General features: G+C 40.8%; 1 protein-coding gene and 1 non-coding gene across 2 annotated transcripts in view; both read left to right on the top strand.

The window, feature by feature from the left end:
• Window positions 1–26,268, top strand: part of SYT1 (synaptotagmin 1) — a 431,119-nt gene that overhangs the window by 305,130 nt on the left and 99,721 nt on the right.
• LOC116761406 lies at window positions 6,292–6,422 on the top strand. The gene has a single exon (XR_004351977.1). It is a non-coding gene; the product is annotated as a small nucleolar RNA SNORA18 (small nucleolar RNA).

Raw genomic sequence — 26,268 nt, 5'->3', positions numbered from 1 at the left:
CTACATATATATTTTCCCTCTCAAATATTTTAATACACTGCAAATGTAACACAGCGAAAGAAAAAAAACAGTAAATAGCTATGGCATTTTTGTTTCTTCTTCATAATATTTCATAAATACTTAGCATGAATTCCTGTCCAGGACACAAAGTCCTAAAATTCAAAGGTCCTGTCCAGGATACAAAGCCCTAAAATTCAAAGGTACTCATTAACACAAACATGTTATTATTAACTTATGATTGCTGATGAATTTAACGAAGGCAGAGGGATTTTGCTTTCCAATAAAAAAAATTCATTAAATAGAATTTAAATTCCCATTCATTTATTCAGAACATATTGAATATCTGTGAAATTACCACTGTAAAGTGCATGGAATGGAAGATTAAGATTCACGTATGGGAAATGGTCAATAATAGTAGCAAAATTTCGTAATGCAAATTAACAAAAGCAGGTTTGTAAAGAGCCAGATCTGAAGTATAAATTACAGGGCACCGTATGTTTTAGGCGCAAAGAAAAGGTACGGACAGGGAGGGTCCGTGGAAGAGTTGAAAAAAGTGAGCTAGTCTTTAAAACTGAGTAGAATTTGAATAGGCAGAAGGAAACTAAGAGTGCCTTACAAAAGTTAAGAGGTGAACGAAAGCCAACTGACAGAGCTAAGACCGCCAATGACAGGCCCAGGTAGAAGTAGAGTGAAAGCTTGAACAGATATCCTGAGAAATAAGATTGAATGAAGTAGTTTAGTGACAGTTTGTCCCTTACAATGTCAGACTGATCAACCTAAACTCAGGACGCTGAATAAAGCTCGTAAAACTTGTTCTTCCCAAGGACAACAGCTGGAATATGAAAGCCAGCCCCACCTCTATGCCAAGCACTCTAGTAAGTGCTTTTCCCACATGATCTCAGGTAATCCTTGGCGTAGTCCTATGGGGTCATTCTTCAGATCCCTGTTTGGGATTGGCCCGGTGCACCCAGAAGGTAAGCACCAGAATAAATATTTAGACCTAGGTCTGACTCCCAAACCCATTCTCTCTCCCCTCTGCCATATTGCTACTTAATTGACTAACACTAGGTGAGTCCAAGGTTATTGCCAATCTTGTTTCTCTTCTTATCCCCAGTGCCTGGCACTGTGCCTGGAACATCCCAAGTGCTTAAATAAGTATTTCCAAGTGAATCGGTTGGACAAATTAAATAAAAATTTTCTTTTACAAACATGCATGAGTCATACCACCTTCAGAGAAGTCATCTTTGAAGGATACCCAGTTATTCCAGTTGTACTGCCTATATGGTACATATTTTGAATTCCAGCCCCTCTCTCCAAAAGTCTTTCTCAGTATACAATACAGTCTTCTCTCTGTCCTCAGTTGTGGCCTGTCTTTAAAAGGTAAGTTTGACTGAAATGGTCATAAGCTGTTTCCAAGTATGGCCTATAAGGTGATGATCCAACTGAGTAAAATAGTTTTAGTTATTATGATCAAGTAATGAAGTGGACATTCTTGTGAGACTTCTATTCTGACTCTGACCAAAATGTTTTGAGCAATAACGTCATTATATAGTCTCTCAAATGGGTCACTATAGGAAAAATCATCAAGAGATATAAGTTCTGGATACATGTAGTGCCAAGGAAATCTGTTTTAATAGAAACTAGCGTAGGTGTTAGTTTTCTTTTTTATTTAAAGAATAAAGAGTGAGAGTTTTCAGTCGAACTTTAAATACAGCAAAGTGGTTTAGAAGCATGGATTTCATGAATATAGATTGGAGGAGCATAAAAGTGAGGAGTGGGAATTGAAATAGGAATGAATAGAAAACAAAAGAAGAGTGAGAAAAATGATATAGACAAGCGCAATCTTGCCTGTATCTGGTTGTTTTATTATTGAAAAAGCAAAGAGGATTCTGAGTGGGAAGCAGTGTCATCAATGCAGGACAATGTCTCGTTCTGTCCTGTCCTCCAATTCCACACATTTGGATCTTTTACAATGTCATCTTTTCTGGTGGTGCATCATACGCTTTGGAACAATTTTTTTTATTATCTTGTTTGTGACTTCTTCAAATAAAATGTTTTCACCTTCTGCTTTACTCCTGCCTCGCTTTGAGCAAGCCAAATGTTTGTATTGTGAAATCTTTAATCCATTACAGTCTGTTACCCTGCAATTAGATGAAATGTCAGCAATTCAGTTGTACTATTTGTACTAAAGAATAAGGGAGAAGAAGGAGGACTTGCTGATAAACAAGAACTTAAATAATTAAAGCATGAAAGAGAGGGAGCCCGCATACACACATGCAAACCTACTTGTTTTACACGTGGCTAAGGTTCTTTCCAATTGTGAACAAGAGGCCTTAAATACTGCAAATTACTTTGATTCCTTCATTCTTTCATTTATTCAACATATATTTTTTAGGGCTCTTTTGTGAGCCAGGGACTGTACTAGCTTCTAGAAAAACAGTGGTGAAGATAAACAGACCCATTAAGCGTAGTCAATTATAATTTAATTATGAGACAGTACCACAAGTAGATAAAAGCTCTGAGCCTGGACTCAACCGACGTGTATCCAACCATGACTCCACTTTCTATTGGTGTCCTTAGGCTTGTTACTTAACCCTTCTGTAAAATGGGATTAATATGACCCACCTCCATGAGTTGTGATACACTCTAAAAGATAATTCATTTAAAGCACTTAAACAATACTTGGCACCTAATAAACTCACAATAAATACTAGGTTTTCTTATTATGGAAGACACTGATCAGAGCCTTTATTTCCTTGCCACTGAAAAAGCACTGCTCTGACCACTAGACTTATATACTTTCTTTTGTGAGGAGACTGAGACAGCCTTAGGGTTCAGAGGACATTAGCATACAGTTCTGTTGAAAGACGGGATATCCGAGTTTAGCCCCCATGTGTGAGAAACTGTGGATGAAGACAGACTGTGGATGAAGACAGACTGTGGGTGACATGGAGAAGAGGTCACAAGGCCAATCCAGGGTAAGGCTTAGCACGCATGAGTGGAAGATGGCACTAACACAGCGTGGCCCCAATGACCGCACACTTCTCTATGCTCTGACACCACAAAAAAAGAATTCAAAGTCCAGGCCCTACTAAGTCAAAAAGACTGTCAGTAACAAGTATTGGTGAAGATGTGGCAAAATCGAAACCCTCACACAGCTCTGAAGGGTGTAGCCACTTTGGAAAACAGTTTAACAGTTTCTCAAAATGTTCAACAGAGAGGATTCATATGACCTAGCAATTCTACTCCTAGGTTTGTCCTCGCCCCCCCAAAGTGGAGACGCATTTCCACACAAAAATTGTAGAAGAATGTTCGTAGCAGTATTTTTCACAATTGCCAAAGAGTGGAAAGAATTCAAATTTCCATCAACTGATGAATAATTAGACAAAACATGCTATAGTCACACAATAGAATATTATTCAGTCATAAAAAAGAGTGTAGCACTGATACGTGCTACAACATGGATAGACCAGAACAGCCAAATCCACACAGACAGAAAGCAGATTAATGGTTGCCTAAGGCTGGGAGTTGCAGGGTGGGGTGGGGGGCAGTAGAGGAGGAGGCATGAGGAATGACAGCTGGTGGGTATGAGTTTCTTTGTGCGCTGATGAAAGTATTCTAAAATTAGATAGTGGTGATGGTTAACACAACTCTGAATCTACTAAAATCCACTGAATTGTATCCTTCAAGAAGGTGAATTTTCTAGTAGGTGAAGTATAACCTCAATAAAGCAGTTTTTAAAAAAGTGTCATTTCAGGCACTGAAACCCTAATCATGGAAGCATGGTGTTCTAGGTTGACCTGGGGCTCCATCTGAAACAGAACTGATGTATGCTGGGAATCCTCTCCCAATACTGTTTCCAAAGTTGAGGGATATTTCCTCAAAATATTCCAGTCTCCCTTTAAATCAGAACATGTGTCTGCAGGATCCTGCTCTTCACCACCACACCTCTTGATGTGAGGTCAATGCTAAGACCCCTTGGATAGATGAAGAACCCAGGCTCAGGCCACGTGGCTAGCCAGTGAGAACTCAGGATTCGGACACCCTTTTTCTGATTCCAAAGCCATTTTCTACTAGCGTACTCTCTCGTAGGGTAGAAGCTTTAGGGTTGCTTGTCCTGACACAAGAACAATGTTCTAAATATTAGAACTACCCACTCCCTTTTGCAGTCTGTCTTCCTACGGTAGATTCTCAGAGATTCCTCCAGTTATTTCCTTGCTCTTTTCTGTGCCTTGACTAGCAGCGTCATGCCTTTTTTTAATGGAGGTAGAACTTGACATATAATAAAATGCAGATATGAAGTGTTACAGTTCAATGTGTCTTCACAACTGTATACACCGATATAAGCATCCTCCAATCAGGTCGCAGAACATATTTTACCCCCAAGAAGTCCCACACGCATCTTGGTGTCTATACAGGAATGCACTGATACTTACTCTAATGGATTCTATAGTTTTTTTTCTTCCTCATTCTCACTAAGTGCCCAGATAATGCTCAGCATCACCTTGATCTCTAACCCACAGCGTATGTTTCCGCTGTACTGTACGGACTGGCACCTCATGACACACATCCCTGTTTTCTAAGTGTCAGTGCCAAGCCGCTTTGTGCTGTTACATAAAAAGATGCCTTGTTTACCTGTTCTGTTGTCTACAGGAGTATAAGCTCCTTGGAAGTAAGGAAAGTATTTACTACTTTTGCACATCACAGTAGTTAGCTCTTAGGAGAACATGTGGCAGGGATCAAATGAGGACAGAACTCGGGCTCCAAATCCCATCAACTCTCTGAGCTCATTTCCTTGTATGTAAAATGCTGGTTGAAAAGTGTAGAACGATATGTACTTAGGTGTTTGAAATTTATTTTTGTTTTTTTCCCAATGATTTTTAGAAAATTCATAGAGTTGTGCAACTGTCAGAACAACCTAATTATAGAACATTTCCATCACCCCAAAGAGAAACCTTGTGCCCATTTGCAATCACTCCCATTCCCAGCCCTCATCCCCAGGCCACTATTGATCTACTTTCTGTCTCTATGGATGGCTATTCTAGACACTGCCTATCAATGTAATTCTACATTATGTGGCCTTTAAAAAGTTATTTTTTCTGGACTTCCCTGGTGGCACGGTGGTTAAGAACCTGCCTGCCAATGCAGGGGACACGGGTTCAAGCCCTGGTCTGGGAAGATCCCACGTGCCGCAGAGCAGCTAAGCCCGTGAGCCACAACTACTGAGCCTGCGCTCTAGAGCCCGTGAGCCACAACTGCTGTAGCCCGCGCGCCTAGAGCCTGTGCTCCACAAGAGAAGCCACCACAATGAGAAGCCAGCACACAGAAAGGACGAGTAGCCCCCGCTCGCCACAACTAGAGAAAACCCGCACGCAGCAACGAAGACCAAACACAGCCAAAAATAAATAAACAAATTTATTTTTAAAAAAAGTTATTTTTCAAACCCAGTTCTGTCTGATGCCAAATGAATTCCTAAAGTAAACAGATACATTGAGTAGAAAATCACTTGCTCTATGGGGGTGGAGTGGGGGGAGAGTCATTGTTTCCAGTACCATTTAGCAGTTTCAGGAGTATTTTTCCTCTCACTATAGCACCACTGACAGTCTCAGTGTCTCTTTCACTCACTCCTGTCCACTCTTTCCAGATTTCAAGTGCCTGAAGACAAAGAGGAATGGCACCTAAGCTTTTGGGAAGACTGATGGGAGGTTTCTGTCAGTCTACTGCAAACAAAACTTCTGCCCCTTGGCATCCCCTGCCAGCCTTATCTCCTGTCTTCTCTCTTTTTATCTCTTCAGGAGAACTCAGGGAACAAATAAACCATTGAGATTGCTTTTTTGCTCCCTTTTAAATGTCCCCCAAGTTGCTAATAACATGCAGTTATTTTCTCCCTGATGGAACACAGCAAGACTGTGAAGCAGGCATGTATGTCAGGGTGCTCACAGGGTCTTACCTGGCCCCCAGGAGCTGGCGGGAGTCCAGCTTGGAAAACACAGGAGTGCACCGGGCAGTAGGAGGACCCAGAGCACAGCGAATCCAGCCTTGGGCAAACCATCTAAAACGCTTAGAGAACAGTGTTCTTAGGGGTAATGCCCTTCATTCTAAAATGAGCCCCTCCTTTCAACATCCTTTCTGAAAGTACCTTCTAAATCCGTATTTTTGTTTTCAGGTGGAACATAATTAGTTTATATGCAAGAACAATTTTCTGGCCTTCAGATAACACTGGAGTGTAGGGATGAGGATTTGTGAGTGAAATGTGAGGCCCTACAGACAATTCTATTAGAAGGGAAAAAAGTTGAGGTCTATCCCGATGGGGCTTTTTCTGTAAACCTACATCGTTGGAAACACCTCATAGATTAACTGTGTGGTTTCCTTTACTCATAGAACTACATGTTAGATCTGTGGGAAAGAACTACAAGACAGAGCTGCCAAGTAAACTATGAAAAAACCTAACAAACTTTTTACCTTAGGTATTGGCATATCCCAATGATCTGTACTGTTCTAGGGTGTGATGGCTTAGGAGTGAATATAATTTGAACCTAATACATTTTTAGAGGGTGTCAAACCCTCTAAAAAACCCTGGTTCTGCCTGTCAGAACGAGGCAGATCCATCTCCTGACCCTGAACATGGTCCTAAAGTAAATCGCTTGAGGAAATTGGATCCCAAAGATTACAGGTGGGGAATTTTGAAGTGTGTCCATATTTCATTGGAGATCAAAGAAGCCTAACTAAAAGAATTGTGGGCTGACTCACAGGATAACTTATTTTTGAAAGGGCTGTTTTATCTTGAAGATTATGAGTTAGGAGAAACTAAGGTGATTGGCAGTGGAAAGAATCAGAACGTGTGAAATTCCTTAAAAATTTATTGGCTTAAATAACTTTGTCTGTGTTACACATAATTAAAAAAAAAACCCTTTAAAAAAAGGGAAAAAAATTTTTGTTTTAAAAATACTTCTAGTCATGTCTTCTCATTCTCTAAGCTGCAAACACTCTGGAATGTGGTGAGAGGTTATTTAGCAAAGTTAACCAACTGCTCTTCAGTTTAAGGTGTTACTTCTGCATGTATAAATCAATATTCCGACAAGGAGCTTTCCTGAATTTTCTCCTTCTGCTAGTGTAGGAGGGGAACTGTCTTTTAGGAACCAGCATAGTGTCAGGAATTGTCTGTTCTTAATTGTATCTCAGTGTCAGAAAGCAAAAATAGAGTGAGATTAGAATATTCAAATAGGTCAAGAGTCTGGAGTTTTGTGTTTTGATTTTTGAACATATTTTTGGATAGCCTAAGTCATAAAGAGAGAATGTAGACAGCAGCCTTTGAAATGCTTGCCTGATTTAAAAAAAAAAAAAATTTACCATCAATGTTTAACTTAGAATTTGAGGACAGATGTGTGCTGCTTCTTGAGGTCACTGGCTTTCCCAGTCCCATCATGTTGATGCTTTGTTTATATTGAGGCCACATTTGAAAATTACATCCAGGCTATGGAACCTGAGTGTCACAGTAGGATTGCCTAATTTTAGGGGAAATTATGTTATCTTTTTGTTGTTGTTGTTGTTGCGGTACGCGGGCCTCTCGCTGGCGTGGCCTCTCCTGTTGCAGAGCACAGGCTCCGGATGCGCAGGCTCAGTGGCCATGGCTCACGGGCCCAGCCGCTCCGCGGCATGTGGGATCTTCCCGGACCGGGACACGAGGCCGTGTCCCCTGCATCGGCAGGCGGACTCTCAACCACTGCGCCACCAGGGAAGCCCTCTTTTTCTTTTTGGTAGACAGTATTTTCAAAGCTCCATTAGCTAGAAAAACCAGGTAGAGCACAAACTTAGCTTAACTGTGTTTAAACTCCCATCTATTGAGTTTGTGTGGGGGGCAGATGCGTGTTAGTTGTGTTAGCTCATTGATTCCTCACAGTGACACTCTGGGGTACGTACCCTCCATATCCCCAACGGATAGACAAAGAAGCTGAAACTCAGAGAAGCTGAATAGCATGAGGCCATGCAGCTAACGGGAGGCCTGGGTTTCAGACATGGTCCAACTCCAGACACACATCATCCATCACATGGGATTGCCTCTAACTGAAAAAGAGGTTACAAGGCCTGCGTTAGGGATGATGTTTTAGTCTGCAAACACACACCCGCTCTGCACGCGCTCTGTACTTTGCTTCTCTTACTCTTATGCTCTCAACTCTAAGGCCACCACCCTACTGTGCAAAGAGGGCTGCAACAGCTTGCCTCAGTTCAACACCAATCCCAATTCCCAACCCTCTTAGCTGTCCCCCAGCTTTCTGGGTCAATCTTTCTATGACATGGATCCATCTGTGACAGATCCACATAGGATTCACATGTTTCTGTTTCCAGGTCTCCCTATTCCCCATCTTCCCATCTGTTTCATTCCATCCTATCTCAAGTTCCCGGCAGGAGGAAGTAATTGCTTCCATCTCTTTCATCACCTTTCCTGATACCAGGTACAATGGTGAACTTGGAATTGGACATCTGCCTTGTAACTATCCCTAGGACACCAAAGATCAATGAAACATTTTCATGTTCTCCAGACAGTGTTTAATAAGGTATACTTGAATCTAAGAGAAAGTTCTTTGTAAAACAAAGTATCTTTGTCTGCTTAGAGTTTCCTAAGCCCCTGTGTATCACAAAACAAGAGAAGCTCCTTATTCGCACCCTATACAGAAGATTTTGAGCTCTGTAGAATTTCTCAATATTTTTGTCATTCCCGAAATAATTTTTAAAGAGCAATGAATCTGCCAGAAAGGGCTGATTCCTTTATGAGGTGCTACAGTTTGAAACATGGCACTGACCAACCTGCTAGATTGCCACTTCAAAACTCTACTTCTTACAAGAGAAAGAATAAGAGGGAAAGAAAATGCATGAGCTACCTCTCACCAAACCGGATGATTACTAAGTGCCTGTCATCCAGTTTCCAATCTAGCCTTTCTTCAAATCCAAATATTTAATATTTTGAGAATAAAATCATAGCATTCCTGCCTGGAAATTTATGTCATCTTTATATGAATTAATTTCACATATACCTTAGCCAAATTTTTAAACACTTTTTATGTTAGGTCTGAATTTTAGCAGGATAACTAGCATTTATTAAATGAGCAGCGGCTGGTGTCATTGTCAGTCATGACTTCCAAAAACCTCGTATCAGTTGGTGGCAGACCTGGTTTCCTGCACAAGGAAATCATCTCTATCGGGGGATTTCTAGAGACCTTGATTCTCACCACCACCCCAAAACCCCAGCCTCTTCCACCTGCTGGTTTATGGTCTCTCTCCAAAACTCTCCTGACTTTGTAATTCGAATTGCTGATCCATTCCCTTGGGAGGTAAAACAATTTACATATTTAATTTATATATGAAATAATTAAACACATTAGCTCAATTAAGTCTCACAGACTTGTGTTATACATATTACGCTAAATGTGCACATGAAGAAACCAAGACTCACAGAGACTAAGAAACTTGTCTGAAATCACATAACTAGGAAGTAACGACCAGATGTTTAAATGGTTTGCCGTAAAGTCCATGTTAATTACTATTTATTCTATTTTTAAATTCCAAAGTGGAGCAGGGACTCCACGTCAGATTCCTGGGGTTGAGAGTTAGGAACGGTTCAAGCCACGCCACGTATAAAGGGACCTGGTAATTCACTTAGGAAAGAAATGTAGCATGCGACAGTGGTGACCTTTAAAAACTGGATAAGGGTTTTCCCGAAGTAGTAATCAGGATCAGAAGAGTGCCTATTTAAATAGCATACATGCAGTTTGAATTCTTTTTCTTCCTTTTTTGGTGTGCTGGAGGAAAGAAAATTGTTTATCCCAGTGACTGTGACTTCATATCCAACAGTGCTGAACCTCAAGAGAGAAAAGAGATGAGACAGCTGCATTTTAACAAGGTTGATTTAGGCCAGAGCTGCTGTTCGGGGCCTCTGGTTTGAGTCCGAGATAAGTATTTACCAGGATGTACTGCTATACAAGTCACCAGCAAACGATTTCATGGAAGAACCCAGTACACAATCACAAGGATCAAACCCCCTTTCAGATCCTCATGTCCAGCGCATAACGAATTCAGTGCCCTGGGCTAGAACTTAAGTAACTGGGAGCAAAACCCAGCTCATCATATGTCATTTCTAGAGGAAGATAGTGCTTGATACATTATGTAATCTCCTGTACGTGAAGCAGGAAGCCACTGCCCAGCCGTTAAGAGTGTCAGGACAGAAGACAGAAAGAAAGGCTGGGAGCCCAACAGGGAGGGTGTGGTGGATTATTTCTCTCTGGGTGTTGATGTGGTGACCTGCCATATGCCCAGCCCACTGCCCTTCCCATTCTCAGCATACTCGCCCGCCAATGTTCTCTAAGAAAATGCTTCTGGGTGCCTCCTTTCCACATAAAATCATATGCACTTGGGCTCAGAACCGAGAATGGAAATGGTTCATTTCCCAAATGCAAGTTCTGGCACAGCTAAACAAAGATTTGTACGCAGTAAGTTAAAATCTCTCAGAGTTTCAAGCGTCAGTTTTTCAAACATACTCTCGGACTGTGAAAATTAAGGATTAATATATCCCTGAATGGAAACTGCTAATTAACATCTTCTATGCTTTATTCTTCCTATTAAGTCTGAGATTATTTTCTTACTTTTAAACATGCTGCATCTGTTTGGATTATCTTTTTTTTGATAAATTTATTTTTTTAATTAATTTTTTTTTTTTTGGCTGCATTGGGTCTTCGTTGCTGCGCACAGGCTTTCTCTAGTTGCGGCGAGTGGGTCCACTCTTTGTTGCGTTGTGCGGGCTTCTCATTGCAGTGGCTTCTCTTGTTGCAGAGCACGGGCTCTAGAGCACAGGCTCAGTACTTGTGGCACACGGGCTTAGTTGCTCGGTGGCATGTGGGATCTTCCCAGACCAGGGCTCGAACCCATATCCCCTGCACTGGCAGGCAGATTCTTAACCACTGCACCACCAGGGAAATCCTGGATTATCTTTTGTGTCCCATATATTTCAGCTTTTATTAGTTCATATTTGTCCCCCCAAAATGTAGGTTAAATAGGTGATAAGTAAGATTTACACTATCTGTTTTTTTGAGTTTAACAGTAAATATTATTAATATTGCTTTACATTTGTGTGATGCTTTCGTGTGCTCTAGAGACTATTGAGAACCAGCCCTGTGTTTCCAAACCAAATTCTCTCTCCCCTCAAGTCTCAGGGCTGTGGCATCTATGGAAGTTGCCTGTTTTGGGCTCTTACAATAGAAGAACCACAATCTTTCTCTGAGAGAACTGAATAATCAATGTCCATTAATTGGGGGTGAGATACCCATTTGAGGCAGCTTAGAATGACCTTCTGAAGCGACTAAAGCCTAAATAAAAAGGCGTTTAAATGTGGCATGGAAACCAAAGCTACCCCTCCAGGCAGGGTGCAGTGTTGAAACAGCTACCCCAAAGAGCCTACCTCTCTGGAGGGTTTTTTAAAAATAAGCATTGGGGGCTTCCCTGGTGGCGCAGTGGTTGAGAGTCCGCCTGCCGATGCAGGGGACATGGGTTCGTGCCCCGGTCTGGGACGATCCCACATGCCGCGGAGCGGCTGGACCCGTGAGCCATGGCCGCTGAGCCTGCGCGTCCGGGGCCTGTGCTCCGCAGCGAGAGAGGCCGCAGCAGTGAGAGGCCCGCATACAACAAAAAACAAACAAACAAAAAATAAGCCTTGGGGCATGGATTTATAGTCCTGCTTCAGGGTAAGGGGACAGACAGGGCGATCTCTCATGGGATCTAGCAGCCTGGTGATTCATCAAAGAAGGTGTTTAAAAAGCAAAACCGTGAAAGAAAAAGAGCTGTAGCATCAATCTAAATCAAGGCTCACATGTACTTTCTCTCTTTTTTTTTTTTTTAACTTCTAATCTCTGCCTGCATTCTCATAAGACCTATCACAGTAGGACATACCCTCTACAATTACTTTGACAAACAATGGTATCAGTACTTAGGTTTTTAGTCTCTTTCAAAGTAGTCAATTTTTGACAGTGAAAAATAGCAGAAACTGATTCCTGAAGCTCTGACTCCAGTCATAGATTTGGAGAGTTGATTTAGCAGAGTGGCTTTCCGAATATTAGCCCCTGGCTAACTTTCTTGGGCAAGTGCCCATAGGCAGCAAAATTTCAGTGGAAACTTACACAAACGCAATAAAAACAGAAGTTATATCGTGTTGACTTTTCTACCAGGTAGATTGTAAAAAAAAAAAAAAAAGTACCAGTTTTTTAACAATTTTTTTTTTTTTTTTTGCGGTACGTGGGCCCCTCACTGCTGTGGCCTCTCCCGTTGCAGAGCACAGGCTCCGGACGCGCAGGCTCAGCGGCCATGGCTCACGGGCCCAGCCGCTCCGCGGCATGTGGGATCTTCCCGGACCAGGGCACGAACCCGTGTCCCCTGCCTCGGCAGGCGGACGCTCAACCACTGCGCCACCAGAGAAGCCCTAACAATCTATTTTTAATGACAGTTATATACAGCAAAATATTCTGTCCAGAGATGAGATTTCACATTGTAGAGTTCTTGCAAACAGAAGCAGTAATAACCGGAGCCTCTGGCCATCCTATCTATGGAACATAGAAATTCATAGTCATGGAAGCCAACTTTAACTTATAATTTCACACATTAAAATGGGCTTAGTGCTCAAAAACAGGAAAGTGGCTAATTACACTACCCCTTAATGGAATATTAGGCATTAGACATAATTATATGGAAAAATGCTTTAATATGTTAGGCAGAAAAAGCAAAATATAGAATTTTATACATAGATACATATGCTTGTGTTGTAGGGTTTTTTAAATATTTGCATATGGAAAAGATAATTTGGGGATCTATGAAAATGAGATTATTGTTTTAGGATGCTAAGATAGTATTTTTGGTCCAATTTTTAACGTACATATATAAATGTAAATTACACACACACATGTACATTTGATATAACAAATAACCACTTTTTCAAAGTTCAGTCTAGTATATTCTGTTTTCTGTACAAGTTTTTTTTTTTTTTAAGTGCTCTACCATGAGTTTTAAGAAAATGCAGGTAAACCCACATGTTCCCTCCTTCATTCACTTCTCTGCTCATAAGACCCCTGCCAGCTGCAATACCCACATATTGAATAGGTTTCCATTTTAACTTATATTCAGCTAATAAGTCTTCCCTTTTCCTTTTTTCCAAATGAGTTTGCCCCAGAAATTTTCCCCTAGATTATTCCACAAAAGCATGTCGTATTTACCCTTAAGTAATTAGAAAATAGGAAGGCGAAAATAGATTAACATTTAAAAATAAGAGAGAGCACCCCTGCCATGCTTCTGTGGCATTTGAGATGTGCAGTATCATACATGTGTTTTGTCACTGGCAAAGTGAGAAATCTGGAAGGGGCTATGAAAAGTTGTGTGGCTGCAATAATATCTTGACTGACAAAGAGAAGTTTCTGTGGTGAATGTTTCCATGCCCTACAAAGGAACGGGGCAAAATAAAAAGATCAAGACTTATACCTTGGGTTAATGCGGCAAAAACTATATTGGTAAAAAATTTCAGTGCCACTGAGATGCCATCACACAATCACATTGATCAAAATGCTTCCTTGAAGCATGGATTTTCAAGCGTCTGCATTTTTCATGCCGGCCAACTTCTATTCTAAGTAGCCATCAAATTTTCATAACCTTCTCCTGGCCACCTCCAGAAACTGTGGTGGTTAGCAGGTTTGTTCCACTGCAATGAAACCGAGTAACCTTTGGATACTCTTCTATAATATCTGAATCCCAGTTACGTATCTTTACAGGGGGAGCCTGAGACTGAGGGAGACTGAACCATGAATTCATTTCTACATGACCTTTGACCTGCTTCTGACAGCTAAGGAGATTTGACTTCCTGGCTGGCCTGCTAGAAGCTCAGGGAATGAGACTTCCCAGTATTTACTGTCATTTTCTAAATCACAGTTTCAGACAGAGTATGATGTAGTATACCTCTTTGGTGGGGAAAAGCAATGTTATGGCCTAGAGGGGAAAAAAAAAGCATATGCCCTTATTCTTGTTAGATGCGGAAAAACAAACCATTGGGTGCTGAACAGGAAAATAAATACTGTTATGCACCTAGCTTCATACCAAAAAGATATTACTTTGTTGACCTTGCTTGCCCTTTCAATGCCAACTTCAGGTCTATTTGTTAATGCCAGCTTTGAGTAATTCAAAATGTATATAAAACCATTTTCATGAAACCTACGGTTCATGGAAGACAGAGGAGAGGTTATCCATTTCGTGTGAGGCCTATGATTTCCCTCTTTCCATACTGATTTATATACCTGCAGGGAGGACTCATGGATCAAGAAGGTACACCTTGGTTCAAACTGCCTCTGCTATTCATGACTGTGCAAACTTGGAGAATTCAGCTAACCTCTCTGTGCTTTAATTTCCTTATGCCTAAGATAGAGAATACAAAACCCTATCACAATGGCAATTATACCTCAAGAAAAACCCTCATCACAGACTACTATAATAAGGTGCTACATGTGAAAACATCCAGAACCAGTAAGCATGCAATGAACACCAGCTTCCTTTCTTTTTTTCTCCTTCTACACTCTTAGGCTATTATAACTTACACAATAATTGTGTTACTTAAATTCCCTACTACTTCTTTCAAATATAAAGACCATATTTACTGATACAGGGGAACAAATACATAAAGCTTAAATCATATTGTGTCATATTTTTTTAAAGGGTAGTCCAACAAAATGGGACCAAGATTTCCTTGCCATTCGTAGACAGTTAATTTTAGTCTTTTTTTTTTTAACATCTTTTTCGGAGTATAATTGCTTTACAATGGTGTGTTAGTTTCTGCTATATAACAAAGTGAATCCGCTATGTACATACATATATCCCCATATCCCCTCCCTGTTGCATCTCCCTCCCACCCTCCCTATCCCACCCCTCTAGGTGGTCACAAAGCACCGAGCTGATCTCCCTGTGCTATGCACCTGCTTCCCACTAGCTATCTATTTTACATTTGGTAGTGTATATATGTCCATGCCGCTCTCTCACTTTGTCCCAGCTTACCCTTCCCCCTACCCGTGTCCTCAAGTCCATTCCCTAGTAGGTCTGTGTCTTTATTCCCATCTTGCCCCTAGGTTCTTCAAGACCTTTTTTGTCTGTTTGTTTATATTCCATATATGTGTGTTAGCATATGGTATTTGTTTTTCTCTTTCTGACTCACTTCACTCTGTATGACAGACTCTAGGTCCATCCACCTCACTACAAATAACTCAATTTCGTTTCTTTTTACGGCTGAGTAATATCCCATTGTATATATGTGCCACATCTTGTTTATCCATTCATCTGTCAATGGACACTTAGGTTGCTTCCATGTCCTGCCTATTGTAAACAGTGCTGCAATGAACATTGTGGTACATTACTCTTTTTGAATTATGGTTTTCTCAGGGTATATGCCAAGCAGTGGGATTGCTGGGTCATATGGCAGTTCTATTTTTAGTTTTTTTGGTGGTGTTGCGGTAGGCGGGCCTCTCACTGTTGTGGCCTCTCCTGTTGCGGAGCACAGGCTCCGGACGCGCAGGCTCAGCAGTCATGGCTCACGGGTCCAGCCGCTCCGCGGCATGTGGGATCTTCCCAGACCGGGGCACGAACCCATGTCCCCTGCATCGGCAGGCGGACTCTCAACCACTGCGCCACCAGGGAAGCCCTATTTTTAGTTTTTTAAGGAACTTCCATACAGTTCTCCATAGTGCCTTATCAATTTACATTCCCACCAAGAGTGCAAGAGGGTTCCCTTTTCTCCACACCCTCTCCAGCATTTATTGTTTGTAGATTTTTTGATGATGGCCATTCTGACCAGTGTGAAGTGATACTTCATTGTAGTTTTGATTTGCATTTCTCTAATGATTAGTGATGTTGAGCATCCTTTCATGTGTTTGTTGGCAACCTGTGTATCTTCTTTCAAGAAATGTCTATTTAGGTCTTCTGCCCATTTTGGACTGGGTTGTTTTTTTGATATTGAGCTGCTTGTATATTTTGGAGATTAATCCTTTATCAGTTGCTTCATTTGCAAACATTTTCTTCTATTCTGAGGGTTGTCTTTTCGTCTTCTTTATGGTTTCCTTTGCTGTGCAAAAGCTTTGAAGTTTCATTAGGTGCCATTTGTTTATTTTTGTTTTTATTTCCATTTCTCTAGGAGGTGGGTCAAAACAAATCTTGCTGTCATTTATGTCATAGAGTGTTCTGCCTATGTTTTCCTCTAAGAGTTTGATAGTGTCTGGCCTTACATCTAGGTCTTTAATCCATCTTCAGTTTATTTTTGTGTACAGTGTTAGGAAGCGTTCTAATTTCACTCTTTTACATGTAGCTGTCCAGTTTTCCCAGCACCATTTATTGAAGAGGCTGTCTTTTCTCCACTGTATACTCTTGCCTCCTTTATCAAATATAAGGTGACCATACGAGCATGAGTTTACCTCTGGGCTTTCTATCCTGTTCCATTGATCCAGATTCCTGTTTTTGTGCCAGTACCACACTGTCTTGATTACTGTGCTTTGTAGTATAGTCTGAAGTCAGGGAGTCTGATTCCTCCAGCTCCATTTTTCTTTCTCAAGATTGCGTTGGCTATTCGAGGTCTTTTGTGTTTCCATACAAATTGTGAAATGTTTTGTTCTAGTTCTGTGAAAAATGTCATTGGTAGTTTGATAGGGATTGCACTGAATCTGTAGATTGCTTTGGGTAGTAGAGTCATTTACAAGGTTGATTCTTCCAATCCAAGAACATGGTATCTCTCTCCATCTGTTTGTATCATCTTTAATTTCTTTCATCAGTGACTTATAGTTTTGGGCATACAGGTCTTTTGTCTCCTTAGGTAGGTTTACTCCTAGGTATTTTATTCTTTTTGTTTCAGTGGTAAATGGGAGTATTTCCTTAATTTCTCTTTCAGATTTTTCATCATTGGTGTATAGGAATGCAAGAGATGTCTGTGCACTAATTTTGCATCCTGCAACTTTACCAAATTCACTGATTAGCTCTAGTAGTTTTCCGGTGGCATCTTTAGGATTCTCTATTTATAGTACCATGTCATCTGCAAACAGTGACAGTTTACTTCTTTTCCAATTTGGATTCCTTTTATTTCTTTTTCTTCTCTGATTGCTGTGGCTAAAACTTCCAAAACTATGTTGAATCATCATGGTGAGAGTGGGCAACCTTGTCTTTTTCCTGAACTTAGAGGAAATGGGTTCAGTTTTTCATCATTAGGAATAATTTGGCTGTGGGTTTGTCATCTATAGCCTTTATTATGTTGAGGTAGTTTCCCTCTATGCCTACTTTCTGGAGAGTGTTTTTTATCATACACGGGTGTTGAATTTTGTCAAAAGCTTTTTCTGCATCTATTGAGATGATCATAAGGTTTTTTTCCTTCAATTTGTTAATATGGTGTATCACATTGATTGATTTGCATATACTGAAGAATCCTTGCATTCCTGGGATAAACCCCACTTGATCATGGTGTATGATCCTTTCAATCTGCTGTTGGATTCTGTTTGCTAGTATTTTGTTGAGGATATTTGCATCTATGTTCATCAGTGATGTTGGCCTGTAGTTTTCTTTTTTGTCACATCTTTGTCTGATTTTGGTATCAGGGTGATGATGGACTCATAGAATGAGTTGGGGAGTGTTCCTCCCTCTGCTATATTTTGGAAGAGTTTGAGAAAGATAGGCATTCACTGTTCTCTAAATGTTTGATAGAATTCACCTGTGAAGCCATCTGGTCCTGGGCTTTTGTTTGTTGGAAGATTTTTAATCACAGTTTCAATTTCAGTGCTTGTGATGGGTGAGTTTATATTTTCTATTTCTGCCTGGTTCAGTCTCCAAAGGTTGTGCTTTTCTAAGAATTTGTCCATTTCTTCCAGGTTGTCCATTTTATTGGCATATAGTTGCTTGTAGTAATCTCTCATGATCCTTTGTATTTCTGCAGTGTCAGTTGTTACTTCTCTTTCATTTTTAAATCTGTTGATTTGAGTCTTCTCCCTTTTCTTCTTGATGAGGCTGGCTAGTGGTTTATCAATTTTTTTTGTCTTCTCAAAGAACCAGCTTTTAGTTTTATTGATCTTTGCTATTGTTTCCTTCATTTCTTTTTCATTTATTTCTGATCTGATCTTTATGATTTCTTTCCTTCTGCTAACTTTGGGGTTTTTTTGTTCTTCTTTCTCTAACTGCCTGAGGTAAGATTAGGTTGTTTGAGATTTTTCTTGTTTCTTGAGGTGGGATTGTATTGCCCTAAGCTTCCCTCTTTGAACTGCTTTTGGTGCATCCCATAGGTTTTGGGTCGTGTTTTCACTGTCATTTGTTTCTAGGTATTTTTTTATTTCCTCTTTGATTTCTTCAGTGATCCCTTTGTTATTTAGTAGCATATTGTTTAGCCTCCATGTGTTTGTACTTTTTCGTTTTTTTCCTGTAATTGATATCTAGTCTCATAGCATTGTAGTTGGAAAAGATACTTCATATGATTTCAATTTTCTTAAATTTACCAAGGCTTGATTTGTGTCCCAAGATATGATCTATCCTGGAGAATGTTCCATGAGCACTTGAGAAGAGAGTGTGTTCTGTTGTTTTTGGATAGAATGTCCTATAAATATCAATTAAGTCCATCTTATTTAATGTGTCATTTAAAGCTTGTGTTTTTTTATTTACATTTTTGGATGATCTGTCCATTGGTGAAAGCGGGGTGTTTACGTCCCTTACTATTACTGTGTTACTGTCGATTTCCCCTTTTATGGCTGTTAGCATTTGCCTTATGTATTGAGGTGCTCCTATGTTGGGTGCATAAATATTTACAATTCTTTTATCTTCTTCTTGGATCGATCCCTTGATCATTATGTAGTGTCCTTCTTTGTGTCTTGTAATTGTCACTATTTTAAAGTCTATTTTGTCTGATATGAGAATTACTACTCCAGCTTTCTTTTGATTTCCATTTTCATGGAATATCTTTTTCCATCTCCTCACTTTCAGTCTGTATGTGTCCCTAGGTCTGAAGTGGGTCTCTTGTTTTTGTATACATTCAGCCAGTCTGTGTCTTTTGGTGGGAGCATTTAATCCATTTACATTTAAGGTAATTATCGATATGTATGTTCCTATTACCATTTTCTTAATTGTTTTGGGTTTGTTTTTGTAGGTCTTTTCCTTCTCTTGTGTTTCCTACCTAGAGAAGTTCCTTTAGCATTTGTTGTAGAGCTGGTTTGGTGGAGCTGAATTCTCTTAGTTTTTGCTTGTCTATAAAGCTTTTAATTTCTCCATCAAATCTGAATGAGACCCTTGCTGGGTAGAGTAATCTTGGTTGTAGGTTTTTCCCTTTCATCACTTTAAATATGTCCTGCCACTCCCTTCTGGCTTGCAGAGTTTCTGCTGAAAGATCAGCTGTTAACCTTATGGGAATTCCCTTGTATGTTATTTGTTGCTTTTCTCTTGCTGCTTTTAATATTTTTTCTTTGTATTTAATTTTTGATAGTTTGATTAATATGTGTCTCAGCATGTTTCTCTTTGGGTTTATCCTGTGTGGGACTCTCTGTGCTTCCTGGACTTGATAGACTATTTCGTTTCCCATGTTAGGGAAGTTTTTGACTACAATCTCTTCAAATATTTTCTCAAACCCTTTCCTTTTTCTCTTCTTCTTCTGAGACCCCTATAATTCCAGTGTTGGTGTGTTTAATGTTTTCCCAGAGGTCTCTGAGACTGTCCTCAATTCTTTTCATACTTTATTCTGCTCCCTGGCATTTATTTCCACCATTTTATCTTCCAACTCATCCTTTCTTCTGCCTCAGTGATTCTGCTATTGATTCCTTCACACCTTCCCCAGGGTCCCCCCATCACCACTGGACCCCTAACCATGGGTGGGTCGCTCTGGGTGTACGAACTCCTCGCTTCCCCAAGCCGCCCCTCAAGGGTGCTGTCCTGGAGGTCTGGCCTTTACTTTTGCTCCCCCTTCCCTCCCTCCCACTCCCTCAGGGCCCACGTGGCTGGAGGGGGCCTCAGTGGGCAGAGAATCAGGCCTGGGATCTCAACAGGCTCCCGGGGGCCCAAGTGGGCAGGGGAAACCTGGCCATGCTCTCTTTTGATCCTCTGCCCTCCCAATGGTTCCCTAATTTCCCTCTTCGGGTGTGGGATCCCTTCCCCTCCCCTAGCCGCCCCTCAGGGGCGCCAGTCCCATCCCACCTCCACTTCTCCTCCCCCTCACTGCCCCCATGCCCCACATCCTACCCAGTCACTGGGGGTTCCTCCCATCCCCTTAGGTGTCCATGGTCCCCTACAGGTGCCTGGTAGGTGCCCTAGTTGTCTAGCCTAATTATTGAAAAACTCAACTATTTTGACTTTTTACAGTGTCTGGCAATCCAGAAAACCTTTAGCTCGGATTAGCCGGACTACAGCATGGAGAAGGAACGTATTCAGGCTGAGAGGCCTGTGACAAGCTATAGTTAATAAGTTCTCCATGGTGTCAAAAGTAATAATAGTAACATGCCTTTGTGAGTTAAATTAATTTTGGTTTGTGCACTGGCCTGCATATAAATGTGAATGACATTTCCAAAAATGATAAGGCAAGAGTTGAGAAAGCCAAGTGGTAAAGCAGAATGAGATGTGCTCACTAGAGCAGGGCCGCTCACTGCAGGCATCTGGGGGCGCAGGCAGAGAGATGCAGGGTATTATTACAGCAGAGGTGACGCCGTGAGGGGAGGGGTTGTTTTAGTTCATTCTGCCCTTTACGCAAATTCTGGAAGAGAGATTGTGTCTTTAGAGAAACTAAAGATGTTTGACATCCTGGCTCCCTGTTTGGTAATGAGAGAGCATCTTCCTGCTAATCTCTGATTTCAAGTGTCTTCAAACCACAGATATTTTTTTCCCTCTGCCTGCAAGAGGCAGCTGACTGGTAATAGCTTTTAAATGAATAACCCATCAAGTGGCATTTTAAAGCCCTAATGGTTGTGTTCATTTCAGAGACTTCTTCGGATCCCCACACACATACCCTGCCACTGGCACAGATAAATATGCTGTCTGCAAAGAGTTAAAAGACACATGTTGAACCCAGGAAGAAAAGATCTTAGTATGACCGACGTAGCTGGTGTGGTATCTTATCTTTTTCTGTTTGAGCTCTAATAGTTCAAGGGTTGCAACCAGAAATCAAATTATAAGGAAAATGAAGATTTCCCTGTTAAGTGATTACTATAGATAGGAACTATATAATAGTTTATATTATGTAATTATATAATAGTTTTATATAATATATTATAATAGTTTATATATAAACTTAATAGTTTAAGGAGGAGCTATATAATAGTTTAAGGAAGCTGTGTGTCTCCTCTTACTATAAACTTGACAATTCAGTCTAGGCCTCATCCTAGAGTAATAAGTCTCTACATTTCTTTCATGTATCTGTCAACACATTTTTTTTCCTGTCTGTTCAGGAGTACTATTGATATACCACCCAATTTTTAAACTTGTATATACAAGTTTCTTTATTTCAATAAAATTAAGAGCACTGTATTCTAGGCTATACACATTGTTTGATATCCATAGCCATCCTACACACTCTTGGAAGTATTCTCATTTTATAAAGGAAAAGTAAAGGGAGTCCCCACAGTCATACGCCCATTAAGTTACCAAGTCTGTATCTTAAGTCAGTCTGAGCCTATGCTCCTGTTAACACATAACCATAAAAACCCTTGCCCTGTTTTCCAGCAATCAATTCACTTTATATACTAAAGGCTTCCTATATAAGCAACTATATTCTGTACCTTCTACATTTAACTATCCCAAACGAAAACACATCAGCAAAGGAAATAGCTCCTTGGTGGAAGATTTTTCATTAATCTGATGCCTCAATTCAACAACATATCTACAGATCATTCTATGCTGGGCCCTGGTGATACAGAGATGAATTAGATACAGTTTTTCCACTCAAGGAGTTCATAGGCAACAAGGAAGGGATGATGCTGTCTGGAGGTGAGGAGTTCAGAAGGGGTGATTAGATATGAATGAGGTGGGTTATAAAGGATGATTAGGAATTCAACAGGTCAAGAATAAGGATTTCCAATCAGGGGAAGAAGGGTGAGCATCTGAAACATTCGGAGAGAAATAATGTCTGGCTGTGATGTAATGCATGTGAGAGGAGAATGATGGAGGCAGGGGCTAAGCCACAAAAATAAATAAGGGTAATATTTTAGTGCTTTGAATTTGGAAGTTAACATTTTACTCTGATAGTTGGCAACCAGGAGGGTATTAAAGCTGCCAGTGGCCGTATCAGCTCTATGGCTTAGAAAGCTAATCCTTTGGCAGCATGACGATGAATTGAAGGCTCCTGCTTCCAGAGGCAGAGTTCATGAAATTACGTGGCAGTGAAAGTAAGAACTCAAATTTGAAAAGGTTTTTAAGATAAGATTTATAGAAACTTGTTTTCAATTAGACAGAAGAGTGAGGGCTTGAAAGCCATTGAAAGTGATTCCAACTGTAGCTTGGTTAACTGAGAAGTGAGCAAACAGGGCAATAAATGAAATTACAAAAGATGCATTAATTTTAAGGATAAACATTAAGTTCTATTTTGGACATGTTGGTTAAAACAGAATTCATTAAAAAAAAAAAAACAGAATTCATTTCCATTTTAGATCATATTAACATCCTACTTCTCCCCCATCGCAAACTTGTTTAAGTGCTTTATATATCATATTTTATGTTCTCCTATATAGTACCCTACCCAGCATCAACCGGCATTGCTTAAATTTTCCTGATTCCATCATCTCCTTAACCGTCTAGTATTTTTCTAAATTGCTTATAAATTAAAGCCAGAAGTCATGTCCTTTCTTCAAAGGAAAGAAACCTCCCAAGCAAAAAATGTCCTGATGAACAGAAAGTGAAGAAAACAACCTTCATCCTTGCCATTAAGCTAGTACATTTTCTAGCTTCCTCAGGAACTTCCACTCCTCCCAGTTAGCCGACAAGTATAATAAACCACTACAAGCACCTGCTCCTTCCTGTGCTGATCCAAGCTCAAGGTCACTGAGGGGTGAAGTGGGGGGGACAAAATCCAAGCCACGTTTTACCCAAGGATAGGATTCAGTGGACTTCAACTCAGAGAGACCCACCGTGTGAGGAGACCCTGAGCTACCCTGCAGAAGGAGGACCTCAGGTGGGGCCCAAGTGCAGTGAGATGGGCATCTCCACATAGACATCTTACCAGGTCCCACAGCTGGCTGTCCATGTCCACAGCTCTTCTGTGTGTCCAAGAACAAACTCGTAAGAGGGCTGACTGAGCGAGAACTCTGTATCAGCATTCATATGACATTGTCCTTCTGTTCATTAATACAACAAAAATATGAGTGTCTGTGTGCCAGACACTGTACCCCACACCAGCTGAGTAAGGAACACACAAAGATGGATATAATTGTATTTTGTAAAAACTCAATCTTAATTTTTGATGGATAGAAATGCTAAGAATAAAATAACGAGCATGCAGTGTGCACATAAACCATATTCTAGGCGTCATTCTAAGCACCTGATGTATCTCCTCTCACTTGATCCTCACAGCCACCAGTTGAGATCAGTACTATCACTATCCCCATTTTATCCAGGAGGAAACTGAGGCTTAGGGAGATGAAACAACCTACCCTAAGTCACCTAGCTAGGAAGTGACAAACCAGGGTTTCAAATCTAGGTCTGTCTGACTTTAGACTCCAGCTCTAAACCTCTGCTACCTGTAGCCCAACAGGTACTTCAGCCACAGATCCATCCCTACACCGTATCCATTGACCTCTGGCCACGTGAGAACAGAGAATACAGCACTTATCACGTGTTTAGAGAATGTGGCTTGCTTTTATATTTTTCTAAGTCACTGCTTGCAATAATCCCTCTCTTGCATTTATTTATCCTGCTTTTTGCAGAAAGCTTATCCTTCTACCCACTTTTTCCTTATTTGACCTCACCAAATCCCTGTGAGGAAAGAAGAATATAATTGATTACCCCTTCTGATTCAAGATGATGTAATACATCTCCTTTTAGTCGATACATTTAACTCAGGCAACCTCAGGAACGGAAAGGAGAATCGGGGAGCCTGTGTTTGGGACGTGCTTCTGCTCCTCTGAGAAACCTTTCATCTCAATAGTCTGCAGGTATACATGGAAGACCTTGAGACGGTCATTCAGAAACTGTAGCCTCCTGACTCCTGTGCGCTCAGGAAGACATGAAAGCAATTGCAAATGGCTTAACAGAGGGCGCAATATTAGAGATGAAGAATCTGGCTATGAACACTTCCACCAGGGAAATGCTGCCATGTGACATTTTTTTCCAGTTCAGCACCTTGTGCTAATAGTATCTTACAGGCTTAGTGTTAGATACTATTGAACAATGATTACCCAATATAAAAAAAATTAAAATTTCACGAGATTTGCCACATAGAAGAAAAAGCATGGACTTTGATGCTTAACAAACCTCTGTTCTGGGTTCTAATAACCATGTTACGTTAACAAAGTTACTCCACAGGGCTGAGCCTCAGTTTGTCCATTTATGAAGTAGAGACAATGATAACCTGTACTTCATGGCTGTGAAGATATGGAATAAATTATATGAAGTATCCAACACATAGAAGCTGATCTGTAAAAGGCAGCCCGATTTTTTTTTTTTTTTTTTTTTTTTGCGGTACGTGGGCCTCTCCCCGCCGTGGCCTCTCCCGTTGCGGAGCACAGGTTCCGGACGCGCAGGCCCAGCGGCCATGGCTCACTGGCCCAGCCGCTCCGCGGCACGTGGGACCGTGGGCACGAACCCGCGTCCCCTGCATCGGCAGGCGGGCCCAACCACTGCGCCACCAGGGAAGCCCGGAAGCCCGATATTAACAATGACTAACATTTATTGAGCACTTCCTGTGTGCCAGCTTCTGTATGCACAGCACGTGTATATTAACTCTTTAATCCTCACAACAGTCCTTTAGTTTATTATCATTCCCATTCTACTGATAAGGATACAGAGTCCCACAAAGGTTAAGAATGTCCCCAGATCACAGCTAAGTAAGTGACAGGTCAAGATTTGGACTCGGCAGCCTTACTACAGTATTAACTGTGGTACTAACTGTCTCTAAAAATCAGTTTTCAGAACCTCATACCTTTTAGGAATAAAAGCTTAACCTCCAGTCCATTTTCCTTTCTTGATGTACCTTATTTGGAACCATAGGAAACTCTTTCTCAATGACCCCATGAAAAATTGTCTCTGGTTACCTCTGTAAGCTGTTCAGTTTTACCCTCACACACAAACGAGTATTCTTAATTTATACTAGAAACAACGTCTTTCAGAAAGATTTCCCACCTGACCCTGTACCATTGTCACCTACAAGGGACATCATTGGCTCACTTCTCTGCCTTTAATTCACTCTGGATAAGTTTGAAAGTAACCCTTTATAGTACAATACGTTCTTTACATTTTTTGTGTTTTTTCCCATAAGCTTAAACCTATAAGACTCCTCTATCTTCAAAAAGTAGTCATATGTATCTATGATTCATTATCTTCAGACAAATCTTTTCAAATATTTCAAGGACTCTGACTGCCTAAAGGCTTTTTTCAGATAACAGTTTTTTGGGTTTTGTTTGTTGGTTTTTTTTTTTGCGGTATGGGCCTCTCACTGTTGTGGCCTCTCCCGTTGTGGAGCACAGGCTCCGGACACGCAGGCCCAGTGGCCATTGCTCATGGGCCAAGCCGCTCCGTGGCGTGTGGGATCTTCTCAGACCGGGGCACAAACCCGTGTCCCCTGCATCGGCAGGCGGACTCTCAACCACTGCGCCACCAGGGAAGCCCTACATAACAATTTTATACATATTCTTTTTAGCTTCAAATTCAAAATGATGTCCCTTAGATTTCACATATTCTTTCTCCGAGTCAAAAGATTTTGGGGGGGTCATCTGAAGTATATATGGTGATTTTTTTTAAATTTATGTCATTTTTATTTATTTGCCAAAAATATGCATGAAAGCAATGGAAATAAGGATTACCTCAGGCTCTTAATTTGTCCCTTTGCAGAATTTATTGAACAATAATGGTTACTACTTTTCTAAGAAAGAGTTCATGGAAATCTGCAAACTACTTTAAGGTACAGTGTTGGCAAACATGCTTTTATGGGATTTCAAATGTGAAAAAGTTCTCTTTTTAAATTTTTATACTGGGACATCCCTTGTGGCACAGTGGTTAAGAATCTGCCTGCCAATGCAGGGGACATGGGTTCGAGTCCTGATCTGGGAAGAT

This window comes from Phocoena sinus, chromosome 10, assembly GCF_008692025.1.
Source record: "Phocoena sinus isolate mPhoSin1 chromosome 10, mPhoSin1.pri, whole genome shotgun sequence".
NCBI classification, from domain to species: domain Eukaryota; kingdom Metazoa; phylum Chordata; class Mammalia; order Artiodactyla; family Phocoenidae; genus Phocoena; species Phocoena sinus.
The sequence above is the reverse complement of the archived record's forward strand: the minus strand, read 5'-3'. Positions and strand labels throughout refer to the sequence as shown.